Source organism: Mobula hypostoma, chromosome 11 (genome assembly GCF_963921235.1).
Source record: "Mobula hypostoma chromosome 11, sMobHyp1.1, whole genome shotgun sequence".
Lineage (NCBI taxonomy): Eukaryota > Metazoa > Chordata > Chondrichthyes > Myliobatiformes > Myliobatidae > Mobula > Mobula hypostoma.
The window spans coordinates 72,152,725-72,165,750 of NC_086107.1; positions in this window are offsets into that span (position 1 = coordinate 72,152,725).

A 13,026-nucleotide genomic window follows, 5' to 3' on the forward strand; every position below is an offset into this window, starting at 1 on the left:
ACTTTTAAAAACTCTGACTTGGAATCTAGAATGCGACGGCAGAATTTACGAATGATCGGGGTGAGGGAAGCTGTTGAATCCAACAACCCCATGAAATATTTCTCTCAACTTTTAAAAGATGCATTCCCTACTGTATTTCCTGACCAACCACCGCTACTGGATCGTGTTCACAGAATCCCATCATACTCGTCTAGGTCAGATAGACCTAGGCATGTTATTTTACGTTTTCATTATTTTCAAGACAAGGAGAGACTGTTTCGATTCGCTCGATCTAAAGGTTTCATTGATTTTTCGGATCTTAAGTTCTGATTCGTGGAAGATTTCAGTAAACCAATCTGGGACCAACGGGTTCGTTACAGATCCGTGATGTCGGAATTCTATAAGATGGATTTAAGACCAGCGCTGCTGTACCCTGCACGTCTAAGGATTCACATGTCAGATGGAGCCCTTCGTTTTTTTGATTCTCCATCGGATGCCCAGAGTTATCTGGATCAACTTTCATCTTCAACATCTTAATTGCCTTTTTTTAATTATCTCCGTTGATCGGAGGCTGTGAATTGGTTGGTTTTAACTTTTTCGTGCCCTATCTGGGCAGAAAAGTTTATTTTTGATTTCTTAATATGGCTGCTAAACTTTCTTTTTAACTGCGTCATTTCTTTCTTTTCCCAGGGGATTCTGGGTGGTTACTTCCCTTTTGTCATCTTACGTATTTCCTGTGTGGCCTTAAATTTTGTAAGTTTTTTTTTAAATTTTATTTTGTTTTGCTTTTTATAACCACTTTATGTTAATAATCCTATTTTTTCTTGTTGCTGTGTCTATTCATGGGTTTGAGGTTTATTGTGGTTTTTTTTAATATATATTTTCCGGCTTTTGTTCTGTTCTGTGTGTATTTTAATTGAGCTAACTTTTTTTTACTTACTTTTTTACTGTTTTACAACTAGCTGATCTTTTTCATATTTATACCTTTTTTTTAGGGAGCGTATACCGGAAGTCATGGGGGTAGTTTTAGCGCTTGCTTCTTTCTGGCGGGTCTGCTTTAGATTTTGCCTTGGGGTCTTGGGGTGGGGGTGGTGGGAGGGGCTTCACGTTTTAGTTTGTTTCTCTTTGGACTATATACATTATTGAAGTACTGGTTGCGTCCTTTTCCCCGGTATCCTTTGTATGTTCTGTTTCCTCTCCGGGTTTGTGGGTCGCGCCTATCGTCAATCCTCCTTGTTGTGGGTTGACTTTAGGATTTATGGAGTCTATTATTAATTTTGTCTCCTGGAATACTAATGGTCTTAATCATCCTATTAAAAGGAAAAAAGTTTTTAAAGTGTTCCGGAGACTTAAAGCACAAATTTTATTTTTACAAGAGACCCATGTACGGAGGGGGGACAGACTACGTTTTTTCAAATTCTGGAAGGGTCAACAATTTCATTCGAACTCCAATGCTAAGATTCGAGGCGTCTCTATTTTTATAGATTCCTCAGTTACTTTTACACAACAGGATATTATCTCTGATCCGAATGGTAGATTTTTATTGGTTAGTGGCTTACTATTTAATAAAAAAGTAGTTTTGGTTAATGTTTATGCTCCTAATATGGATTGTCCGGAATTTTATAAATCATTGTTTGATCAGTTTCCGAATTTGAACGAGTTTTCATTGATTTGGGGCGGAGATCTTAATACCTGTTTGTCTCCAGCTTTGGACCGTTCGGCTCCTTTACGGACTTTACCTAATAAATCTGCAAATCTGATTAATTTTTTCCTTTCTGATTCTGGGTCGACGGACATTTGGCGTTTTCTGCATCCTCAGGAAAAAGATTTTTCCTTCTTTTCACATGTTCATCATTCCTATTCAAGAATTGATTATTTTTTCATTGATTCTCGTCTCATTCCTTCAGTGATTAAATGTGATTATGATTCTATAACCATTTCGGATCATGCTCCACTTAAGCTTTCTATTAAAATTATGGCCAATATACCAAACAATAGACAATGGCGTTTTAATTCGCTGTTGCTTCAGGACTCGGACTTTGTTAATTTTATGAATGAACAGATTGAGTTTTTTTTTACAATTAACCATACAGAAGATATTTCGGTTAACACTCTTTGGGACACTTTTAAAGCCTATATTCGGGGTCAGATTATTTCGTATTCCGTTGCTTTGAGGAAGAAACAGAAGCAGGAGGAGATGGCAATTGTGGACAAGATTAAAGAAATTGATAAGAAATATGTTATGGCTCCTTCTGAGGAGTTATACAAACAAAGAACTGAACTTCAAATGGAACACAGTTTACTACTCTCGTCCTCGATTGTAAACCAATTAAAGAAAACAAGAAGTGACTTTTATGTTCACAGTGATAAAATTGGCAAGCTGCTGGCTAATCAATTGAAATCTAATTATGTTAAATCTCAAATCAATCAGATTTATAACCAAAATGATCGATTGATATTGGATCATGTGGGGATTAATCAAACCTTTTGTGATTTTTATTCTTCTTTATATCAATCAGAGTCTCCTCGAGATTCTAAATATATGAATGATTTTTTAGATAAGTTAGACTTCCCTCAGATTTCACAGGATATGTCTTCTTTATTAGATACTTCCATTACAATGGATGAGATTAAGAATGTTATTTTTTCTATGAATCTGGGGAAAGCTCCTGGCCCTGATGGGTTTACCGTTGAATTTTATAAATGTTTTGCTTCTTTATTGATTCCTTGGCTCCATAAGGTTTTTGAGGCTTCTTTGAAACTTGGTAAACTTCCGGAATCTTTTAATAGAGCATCAATTTCTCTAATACTAAAGAAGGATAAAGACCCTGCTCAATGTGCATCTTATAGACCAATATCTTTATTAAATGTTGATTCTAAAGTTTTTTCTAAGTTATTAGCAAATAGACTAGAAAAAGTACTTCCTTCTATTATTTTGGAAGACCAAACGGGTTTTATTAAAGGTCGTTACTCTTTTTATAATATTCGTACATTGTTAAATATCGTTTATACTCCCTCACAAAATGTTCCTGAGTGTGTTATTTCTTTAGATGCCGAGAAAGCTTTTGATAGAGTAGAATGGCCTTATTTATTTAAGGTGCTTGAAATGTTTAATTTTAGCTTGAAATTTATATCCTGGATTAAACTGTTATATCACTCCCCTGTAGCCTCGGTTTGTACTAACTCTTTAAACTCACCTTTTTTTCCTCTCTTTCGTGGTACTCGACAAGGCTGTCCTCTTAGTCCCCTATTATTTGATATTGCATTAGAACCTCTTGCAATTGCTATTCGAGAATCTTCAAATATTACTGGGATAACTCGGGGATTAAAGTCCCATAAATTATCACTCTATGCTGATGATTTACTTTTATATATTTCTAATCCTGAGAGATCCATTCCTGCTGTTTTAGAGTTATTAGCACAATTTGGTCTTTTCTCAGGTTATAAATTAAATCTTAGTAAGAGTGAACTTTTTCCGATTAATAAACATCTTCCCTTATATTATAAATTTCCATTTAAATTGATTAATAATTACTTTTCATATCTTGGGATTAAAATTACTTGTAAACATAAAGATTTATTTAAGACTAACTTTTTACCATTAATAGACCATATTACTCAACTTTCATCTAAACGGTTTCCCTTATATTTAACTTTGATTGGTCGTATTAATGCAGTTAAGATGTTTTTTTTGCCAAAATTTTTATATGTGTTTCAGGCATTACCAATTTTCGTTCCTAAATCTTTTTTTGATAAAGTTGACTCCAAAATTTCTTCATTTATTTGGCAGAATAAGAATCCGAGACTGGGTAAAATACATTTACAGAAAGCTAAGAGAGATGGAGGTTTAGCATTACCTAACTTTAGATTTTATTATTGGGCTATTAATATTCGATATATGAAATTTTGGTTACTTGACCAGGACATACTATCTATTCCTAAATGGGTAGCATTGGAATTACAATCTGTTCAGGGTTATACACTTGGTTCTATTTTAGGTTCCTCTCTTCCTTTTGATTCGAAACGTCTTAAGCAGGTCTCTAACCCGATAGTTAAATGTGCTTGGCGCATTTGGTTTCAATTCAGAAAATTTTTTGATCTTAATCAATTCGGGTTAGCGATTCCTATTTTAGGTAACATATTTTTTCCTCCCTCTTTTACGGATCGCGCTTTTCAAACTTGGAAGACTAAGGGTATTTTACGGTTTTTGGATTTATTTTTAGATGGTTCCCTTATGTCTTTTGAACAATTATCTAATAAATATAACTTATCAAGAATACATTTTTTTAGATATTTACAAGTTAGAAATTTCCTAAGTACTATACTTTCTTCCTTTCCAATGCTTCCTCCTATATATATTTTAGATTCGATAATTAACCTTAATCCATGTCAGAAAGGTGCATCGGCTATGATTTATAATATTATTATGAAACTTAGGAAAGCTCCATTTGATAAGATTAGGGTAGATTGGGAACAGGAATTGGGGCTTACCATTTCTGTGGATGATTGGGGGCAGATTTTACAATTAGTTAATACTTCCTCTATTTGTGCTAAACATTCCCTAATTCAATTTAAAGTGGTTCATAGAGCACATATGTCCAAAGATAAGTTAGCGCGTTTTTACTCGCATATTAATCCTTTCTGTGATAGATGTTCGGGGCAGATAGCCTCTTTAACTCATATGTTTTGGTCTTGCCCTACTTTGGAAACTTTTTGGAGAGATATTTTCAATATTATTTCTAAGGTATTAAATATAGATATCTCTCCTCACCCTATTACTGCTATCTTTGGACTACCTAAAATTTCTAGTAATCTTTCCCCTTCAGCCCGTAGAATGATTGCATTTCTTACTTTAATGGCGAAAAGATGTATTTTACAACATTGGAAAGAGCTTAATGCTCCAACTACCTTTTTTTGGTTTTCTCAGACGATTTTATGTTTGAATTTGGAGAAAATTAGAAGTAACCTTTATGATTCTTCATTTAAATTTGAACAGATTTGGGGACCTTTTATTCGATATTTTCATTTAATGTAATATTTACCCTTCTTGTTTTTTTTTTCACTGTTTTTAATGGAGGTCGGGATTGAGGACGTGATTTTAAGTTTAACTCTGTTTGGTTTCAAGTTAGCCCATTGCTTTGCCTTGCTTTTAGTTAGCTGCACGGTGGGTTTTTTTTGGGGTTTTTTTTTCTTTTTTTTCCATTGATATATATAAAATTTAGTATACTATTATGTTATCTTGGTTTCTTATGCTTAAATTACATTGTTTGTGGTATTTTCTTTTTGGTATTGTTATCTTTTGGAATTTTATTATACTTTAACATTGTATTAATGTTTATATGGCTTACCTTTTTTGTATACTTACTCAATAAAAAGATTTAAAAAGAAAGAAAGAAAGCCATTGAATATTGAAAGGCTTAGGTGGAGTGGACATGGAGAGGATGTTTCCTATAATGGGGAAGTCGAGGACAAAAGGGCACAGCCCAGAATACAAGGACATCCTTTTAGAAAAGAGGTAAGGAGGAATTTCTTCAGCCTGAGGATGGTGGAATTCATTGCCACAGATGCTGAGGAGGCCAAGTTATTGGGTATATTTAAAGCAGAAGTTTATAGGTCCTTCATTAATAAGGTGATCAAAGGTTATGGGGAGAAGGCAGGATAATGGAGTTGAGTGGGGAAATAAATCGAACATGACCCAATGGCAAAGCAGACTGGAAGGATCAAATGGCCTAATCTACTCCTACGTCTTATGCCCTTGATTTTCTTAATATCTAAATATCTATGATTTCTAGCCAGTTATGATCTCCAACAAGTTTGCATCCACAGCTGTGCCTCTACTTTCTTAGAAGATATGCAGATTTGGCATGTCTTTAAAACCTTGACAAATTTCTGTAGATGCACACAGATGCAGATGTTTGCATCACAGCCTGGTATGGAAGTATCTGTGCTCAAGAACAGAAAAGACTGCAAAAATTAGTGGATACAGCCTAGTCTATCACAGAAAAAGCCCTGCCTACCACTGAGAACATCTACAAGGAGCGCTGCCACAGGAAAGCAGTGGCATTCATCATTAATGACACCCACCATCCAGGCCATGCTGTCTTCTCGCTGTTACATTATGGAGGAGGTACAGATGTCTTAGGTCCCACACCACTGGGTTCAGGAACAGTTATTACCCTTCAACTATCAGGCTCCTGAACCAGCATGGATAAATTCACTCTCTTCAAGACTTCCACAATCTATGGATTCACTTTTACAGACTTTACAACTCACGTTCTCAGCATTATTTATTTATTATTATTTGTGGGAGATTTTTTTGTATTTGCAGTTTGTCTTCTTTTCCATGTTGATTGTCAGTTCTCTTGTGTGTAGTTTTTAATTAATTTTGTTCACATTTCTTTGTTCTCTGAATGCAAGAAAATGAATCTCAAAGTAGCAGATGGTGACATATTACATGCTTTGGTAATAAATTTACTTTGAATTTCAAATTTCAAATGCCATTTTTCAGCCAATTTTTCAAGCGGTCCTGATTCCTTGCTATCCACTGTGCTCCCAGTCTTAGTGTCATCCGTAAATTTGCTGATCGACTTTATCACATTATCATCCAGATCGTTGATATAGTTGGCAAACAACAATAGACACAACACCGACCCCTGCGCTACACCATTAGTCACAGGCCTCCAGTCACAGAAGCAACCATCTACTACACTATATGGTGGCATGATAAAAATGTTTAAAATTATGGAAGGATAGATCTGTGTGGAAGCAGTCTGTTCCCAGTAGATGAATGGTGAAGAAAGAGTGGCTATGATGCAGGCTGGTTTAAAACAGAAGGCAGAAGGCACTAATTCTCACACAGGTTAATGAGAATTTGAATAGGTTAATAAATATTTTAATTAGAATGAATAATCCAGAGCCAGAAAGGTGATATGTGGATTATTATTATTAGTAATTTAAGACCAATGTATAATGTTGAGCCGGGTGGCGTCATGTCCTTTTGATGTATCTCTTTCCTGTCAGTAACACTCATTCTCTATTTTTTAAGAAGGCAAAATGCTACTTTGCTGTAAGGCTTAAATAAAAGCATGAAATATTGGAAATGATAGATCAGACAGCATCCCTGGAGACAGAAATATTGTTAATGTTTCAAATTAATGGCATTCGGTTGTCATTAGCTAGACTGAGGCCTTCTGAATCGGCTGCAGTGATGCTCGCCATTGTAAGCTTCAGTTCTGAATGCTGTTTGCTTGCTTTATTGTTTGCACAATTTGTTTCTTTTTCTCTCTCTGTGTAGTAGGTGTATGATGGTCTTCTTTTGTTTTTAATGGGTTCTATTGAGGTTCTTTGTTTCATGGCTACCTGTAAGAGACGAATCTCAAGGTTGTATAAAATATACATACTTTGATAACAAATGTACTTTGAACTTTGAATCCTTTTCTTTGTAAGTTTGTCTCTCTCAAATTTCTCCTCAATTTATCCCCTGCTTCTTTCCGCTATCTTTCCTTGCAGTTTTCCTTCTCTTTGGCGGCTTCAATGTATTGATATCAGTCAAGTCTTGATATCAGTCATCTTGATAAATGTCTAGCTCTACACCTAAAAGATAACTCATTGTTGTCAAGTACTTTGCAACACACTGAAGGGATATGAAAGATGCTCTACACACACACACACACACACACACACACACACACACACACACACACACAATACATATATTTTATGTATCTACACAGTATCTATAAAAAGTATTCACCCCCACCCCCTCTTGGAAGTTTTCATATTTTATTGTTTTAGAACATTGATTCACAGTGGATTTAACTTGGCTTTTTTGACACTGATCAACAGCAAATTATATTTTGTGTCAAAATGAAAACAAATTTCTACAGATTGTTCTAAATTTATTACAATTATTAAATACAAAATAATTGATTGCATAATTACTCTCCTCTTTCATGTCAGTATTTAGTAGACACACCCTTGGCAGCAACTGCAACCTTGGGTCTATGTGTATAGGCCTTTATCAGCTTTGCACATCTAGAGACTGCAATTTTTCTCAATTCTTCTTCACAAAACTGCTTAAGCTCTATCAGGTTGCATGGAGGTCATGAATGAACAATCCGTTTCAAGTCCAAACACAATTGGATTGAGGTCTGGACTCTTGACTTGGCTTTACATTAGGATGGTGTGTTTTTGATGATGTGAGGTGTTTGGCTTAAGCCAAATGTAGCATTTAGTCTGATGGCCAAAAAACTCAATTTTAGTTTCATCAGATCATAGAACCTTCTTCCAGCTGACTTCAGAGTCTCCCACATGCCTTCTGGCAAACTGTAGCTGAGATTTCATGCGAGCCACCACAGTAGGGATTTGGTTTGTCTGCTTCCCCTGTCTTTGATTCATCAAATCCACTAATTTAATATTTGAAAAAATATAAGAACAGTTTAAGCAAAAAAGTAAATTAAAATAATGGAGGTGCTCCCAAGACTTGTACTACAGAGCTAGATGTAATTATTTTGTTATAATATTAACTGGCTTAATTTTCTATTTTAGATACATCTTGTGAATGATCCTAGCTAAGACATTTGTATTGTGCTGTGTAATGTTTGTTTGCAATATGTGGTATCAAAACTGTCCTTTTTAAATTTAATTTTTCCAGAAATGTGTTCAAACATGTTCGTAGACAAATCTGGAAATTTCACCACCTCAAATTTCCCACTGAACTATCCTAACAATGCTGACTGCAAGTAGATAATTAGGTCACCACGTCACAATAAGGTATGTAAAAACTCAACAGGAATGAAAACAAGATTCAATGTGGCAAGCCAAAGTAGCATTATTTTTAATTAATTGTAATCCTAAATAAATATTCTCCAAGATCTGAAAGGCATTTTCTGCTAATTTATTTCTCTTTGTCACAATGACTACAAACAGTATTAGGAAGATTTGGTAAAATTTTCCCATCTGGACTTGGTAGCGTCAAGAATTTAAGGAATATATTTCACAATTTATTTTATGATCATGAAATTTAACCTACAAACCCAGCATGAACCACAATTATAATTAAGGGAATCATTTACCATAATTCACCCATTCCATATTTTATTGATTTTCACTTGCAAGGTCATTTGGGCAGAAAGGTCCTTACTTAATATGAGGAGACCCTTAAATTGCTGTGATTGAACGTACAGCCTGATTTATACTTCTGCACTAAATCTACGCCGTAGGTACCGCATACCTTACGCTGTAGGGTGACGTGCACCTCCCCAAAAAAGTAACTCATGCGCCGCGGCGATGCAGACTGCAGCATCTGTGATTGGTCTGCTTGGTAGCATCGCATTTCCTCCTACGCACTTCCGGTTGCTTTTCTCCGCCATTTGTGTACGCTGATGCGAAATAAGTGGTTGGAGACGATGAACCAAATCGTCAAATCTACCTGCCGACATCCGAAAATATTTGAAATGCATTTCCTCGTCCATGTCTCTCACGAAGAAACTCAACACAGTGGCATAGAAACCCCACAGCCAACTAGCGTTTTGGCGGTGAATTGCAGAGCAACGCAGACACAACAATGCATGCTCGCTACGGCGTAGAGCTACGCAGAAGTATAAATCAGGCCTACGGCGTAACCCGTACTCAGAAGTATAAATCAACCTTAAATACAACAATATCTCTGTCCTTGAACAGCAGAGCTGTGATAGTACTAGCATTTTAGGAGCAAGTGCAGAATTAACCTTGAAATGTGATATAACTGCAGTGGTTCAAGACTTCCTCAGGGGCATTTAGGGATGGACAATAAATGATGGATCAGCTTGTTAAACCCAAATCCTTTGAATGAATTAAAAAGAAATTAAGATAAATCATGCTTGTATGCATGTTAAACAGCAAATCAGCATTCTAAAGCTTGACCTTTAACCTGAAGACACGACAGCCACTCTACTTAATATTAAAAAGTGGCTGAGAATACAGGATTCAGCTGAAGATTTGTGCTCTAATTTCAGAATTAGTTACACTTTGAACTAAGTTCAATACACCATGCATCTACTCAGTACTCTAGATAGTTGTTCAGCTTGCTCAAAAATAATGATTAGCCAAGCCAGCAAATTACTGTCCTATAAGTCTATATTCAATCATCACCAATATGTCAGTTGGAGAATTAGAGGCCAGGTGTTCCACAGTGAATTACTCACCTCCTAACTTCCCAAACCATCTTCCCATGTTAATCAAGGTGTATGCCACTTGGTGGAAGATTGCTGCTCCAACAACGCTGACAATCACCTTGTAGCACCAAGAGATCCATCTGAAACATTCTCTCTGTCTTCCAACAGCACTCTGTAGTTATATTATAAGCCATCTTAAAAATGCATTGCAACAATTCAACAAGGTTTCCTCCACAGTACCTCTCCAATCTGTACTCTACTACTGAAAAGGACAAGGGTGCATAGAAGCGCCCAGTCTTGAAGATATATTCCACTAATATGAAATTCTAAAACACTCTATCTTACAGCACTACGAGATCCCTTGACCATATGAACTGTAGTTGTTCAGAAAGGTATATAACAATAAGTTTTTCATAAGCACTAGTTGTTTGCTTTGCCAGTGACAATGATAAGTTTTAAACAAAATCTGCCTTGTGTATTACAAAAACGATGCACTGTATATGCTTCTGAGAATTATGCCAAACTTTCAGTTATGACCTCCTTTGTTGGTTTGGCTTAAGAGAATGCACTTTTTAAAAATTTAGATCCTCTTGGAATTCTCCGAATTTGCAGTACAAGAATTTACTGCTTGCCTTGGTGATCATGTAACAGTTTACGATAGTCCAGATTTGCTTTCAAAACTCCTTGTACAACCAGCTTGTGGTGCAGAAAATCCAGCTGCAATGTCAACACGAAATGAGTTACTTATTACATTTACCTCAACCTGGAGATTACCAGCACGTGGTTTCAGTGCAAAATACAAATTTGGTAATGTTCTTAAATTTATGTTGTCAATTTAAAACGCAGTTGCCTATTTCTATCAATGTTAATGTTATTTTATACTATTCTTTCTTCTAGTTGAATGTGGGTATATGGTGACAAACAGAAATGGAGATATTGCACATAAAGCTAGCCGCTCCAAGGCCACACACTGTTATTGGGTCCTGCTCAGCAAAATGAAGCGTAAGGTCTGAAAGTAACTTACTGAAAAATTGATATCAAAGAATTCTACACATTCTTAAATATCACTATAGAGAAGTGGTATAATTTTACTTCACAGCACATTTCTGGAAGGAACTGATTCTGGGAAGTTGATGTTATTGAACCCAAACAAACTTAATAGAATGGTCTTCTGCATGTGGGTTCTGACCTATATAATAATACATACAACACACCTCAAAGTTGCTGGTGAACGCAGGCTGTGTTCACCAGCAACTTTGATGTGTGTTGCTTGAATTTCCAGCATCTGCAGAATTCCTCATGTTTGTGTTAATAATACATACCTTTCATTGCTTGCTTAAGGCAGGTCCCCTCAGTAACTACAGAATTTAGCAGGTTAAGGTGGCAGACAATAGGAAATAGTGAATTCCTTGAGTTTTGCATTCTCTATTTTAACTACCCATCTACTTGGTTGCAAAAAGTACACAAGAAATTTGGTGCTTTCGGACAAATGTAATGTTTGATTCTGCATCTGTGGAGGGATGATCTTATAATTATTTTATACATATCATATCAATTTATTGGAGTTATCTGTATTCATGATAGGCATGAACCTGACTATATGCACCACATCAGTCATTTTTCATATTATTTAAATATAAGCACTGTCAATGGTTTAATATTGACACCACCCCACTATTATTCCTAATACACCTAACTTCCTCCTTGACTTTTATTTTACTTTTAAAGTATTAAAAATAATCTCTTGGGGTCAGTCTTAGCATTATCAACAATACCTTTACCAACCTGCTTTTTGCAATCTGTATTTTCCTCTTGACTATAGCTCTCGTATTTTTATATGCCCTATGGCTAACATCAGTACTATTTTTTCTGTATTCCTTATATAGCTGTCTTCAATAATTTTTTCATGTATATCGTTATTCATCCATGTAGTTTTTATTGCTTCTCCCGACCTTGGGTATGAACATTTCCTGCACTACATGTATTACCTCTTTAAATCAACCCCATTGTTCTTCAACTGACTCAACATCAAGCAATTCCTTCCAGTTTACCTTCTGAAGTCTTTGCTGCATCTGCACAAACTTTGCCTTTCTGAAATTCAATTTAATGGCTTTGGTTTTTACTGATATACCCTTCCAAAAAAACTTTTGAGACTAATAATTCTGATCACTTGTTCCTAAAGGCTCAATAACTTCCGTAATCAAAATGTTATCCTATTTGTTACAGAGTAGCAAATCTAGTCTGGCCTCCCCTCTTGTTGGTGCATTTACATACTGAGTCAAAAAAACAATCATTCAATTACACAATGAATTCACTTTCCTGTAATCCATTAATCACTATGTTCTCCTACTAAATATTTGGGAAATTAAAGTCACCCATAACTATAAAATCACCTTCAGAACTTGTTTTTTCAATATGCTGATAAGAGTTCTTTATTAAAATCACTATCAGCATGAGAGGGTCATAACATCCATCCAATGTTATTCCTTCATCCTTATAATTTTCAATTCTCACCCAAATATCTTCACTAAGTCTCAATTCATCTCCTATCATAAGCAGCCTCACATACAAATTCTCTCTTACGTAAATAGCTACTCCTCCACTTTTACGATCTTGCCCATCTTCCCCAAGTAAAATATATCCTTTAACATTATATTCATCATCATCCTTTGAGGTCAGCCAGGTTTCAGTTATTGCTATTATATCATACTTATATGCACTTGCATATAATTCCAGCTTGTTTTTTTTTATTCTGAATACTTCTTGCATTTACACACGCCATCCTTAGCCCATTACTGTTGTTTTTCATGTATTCCAACCCATTTTTATATTTTTGAAGCCTATAATAGGTTAAACAGATCTCAACTAACTGAAGCATACATCTTCCCAGTAC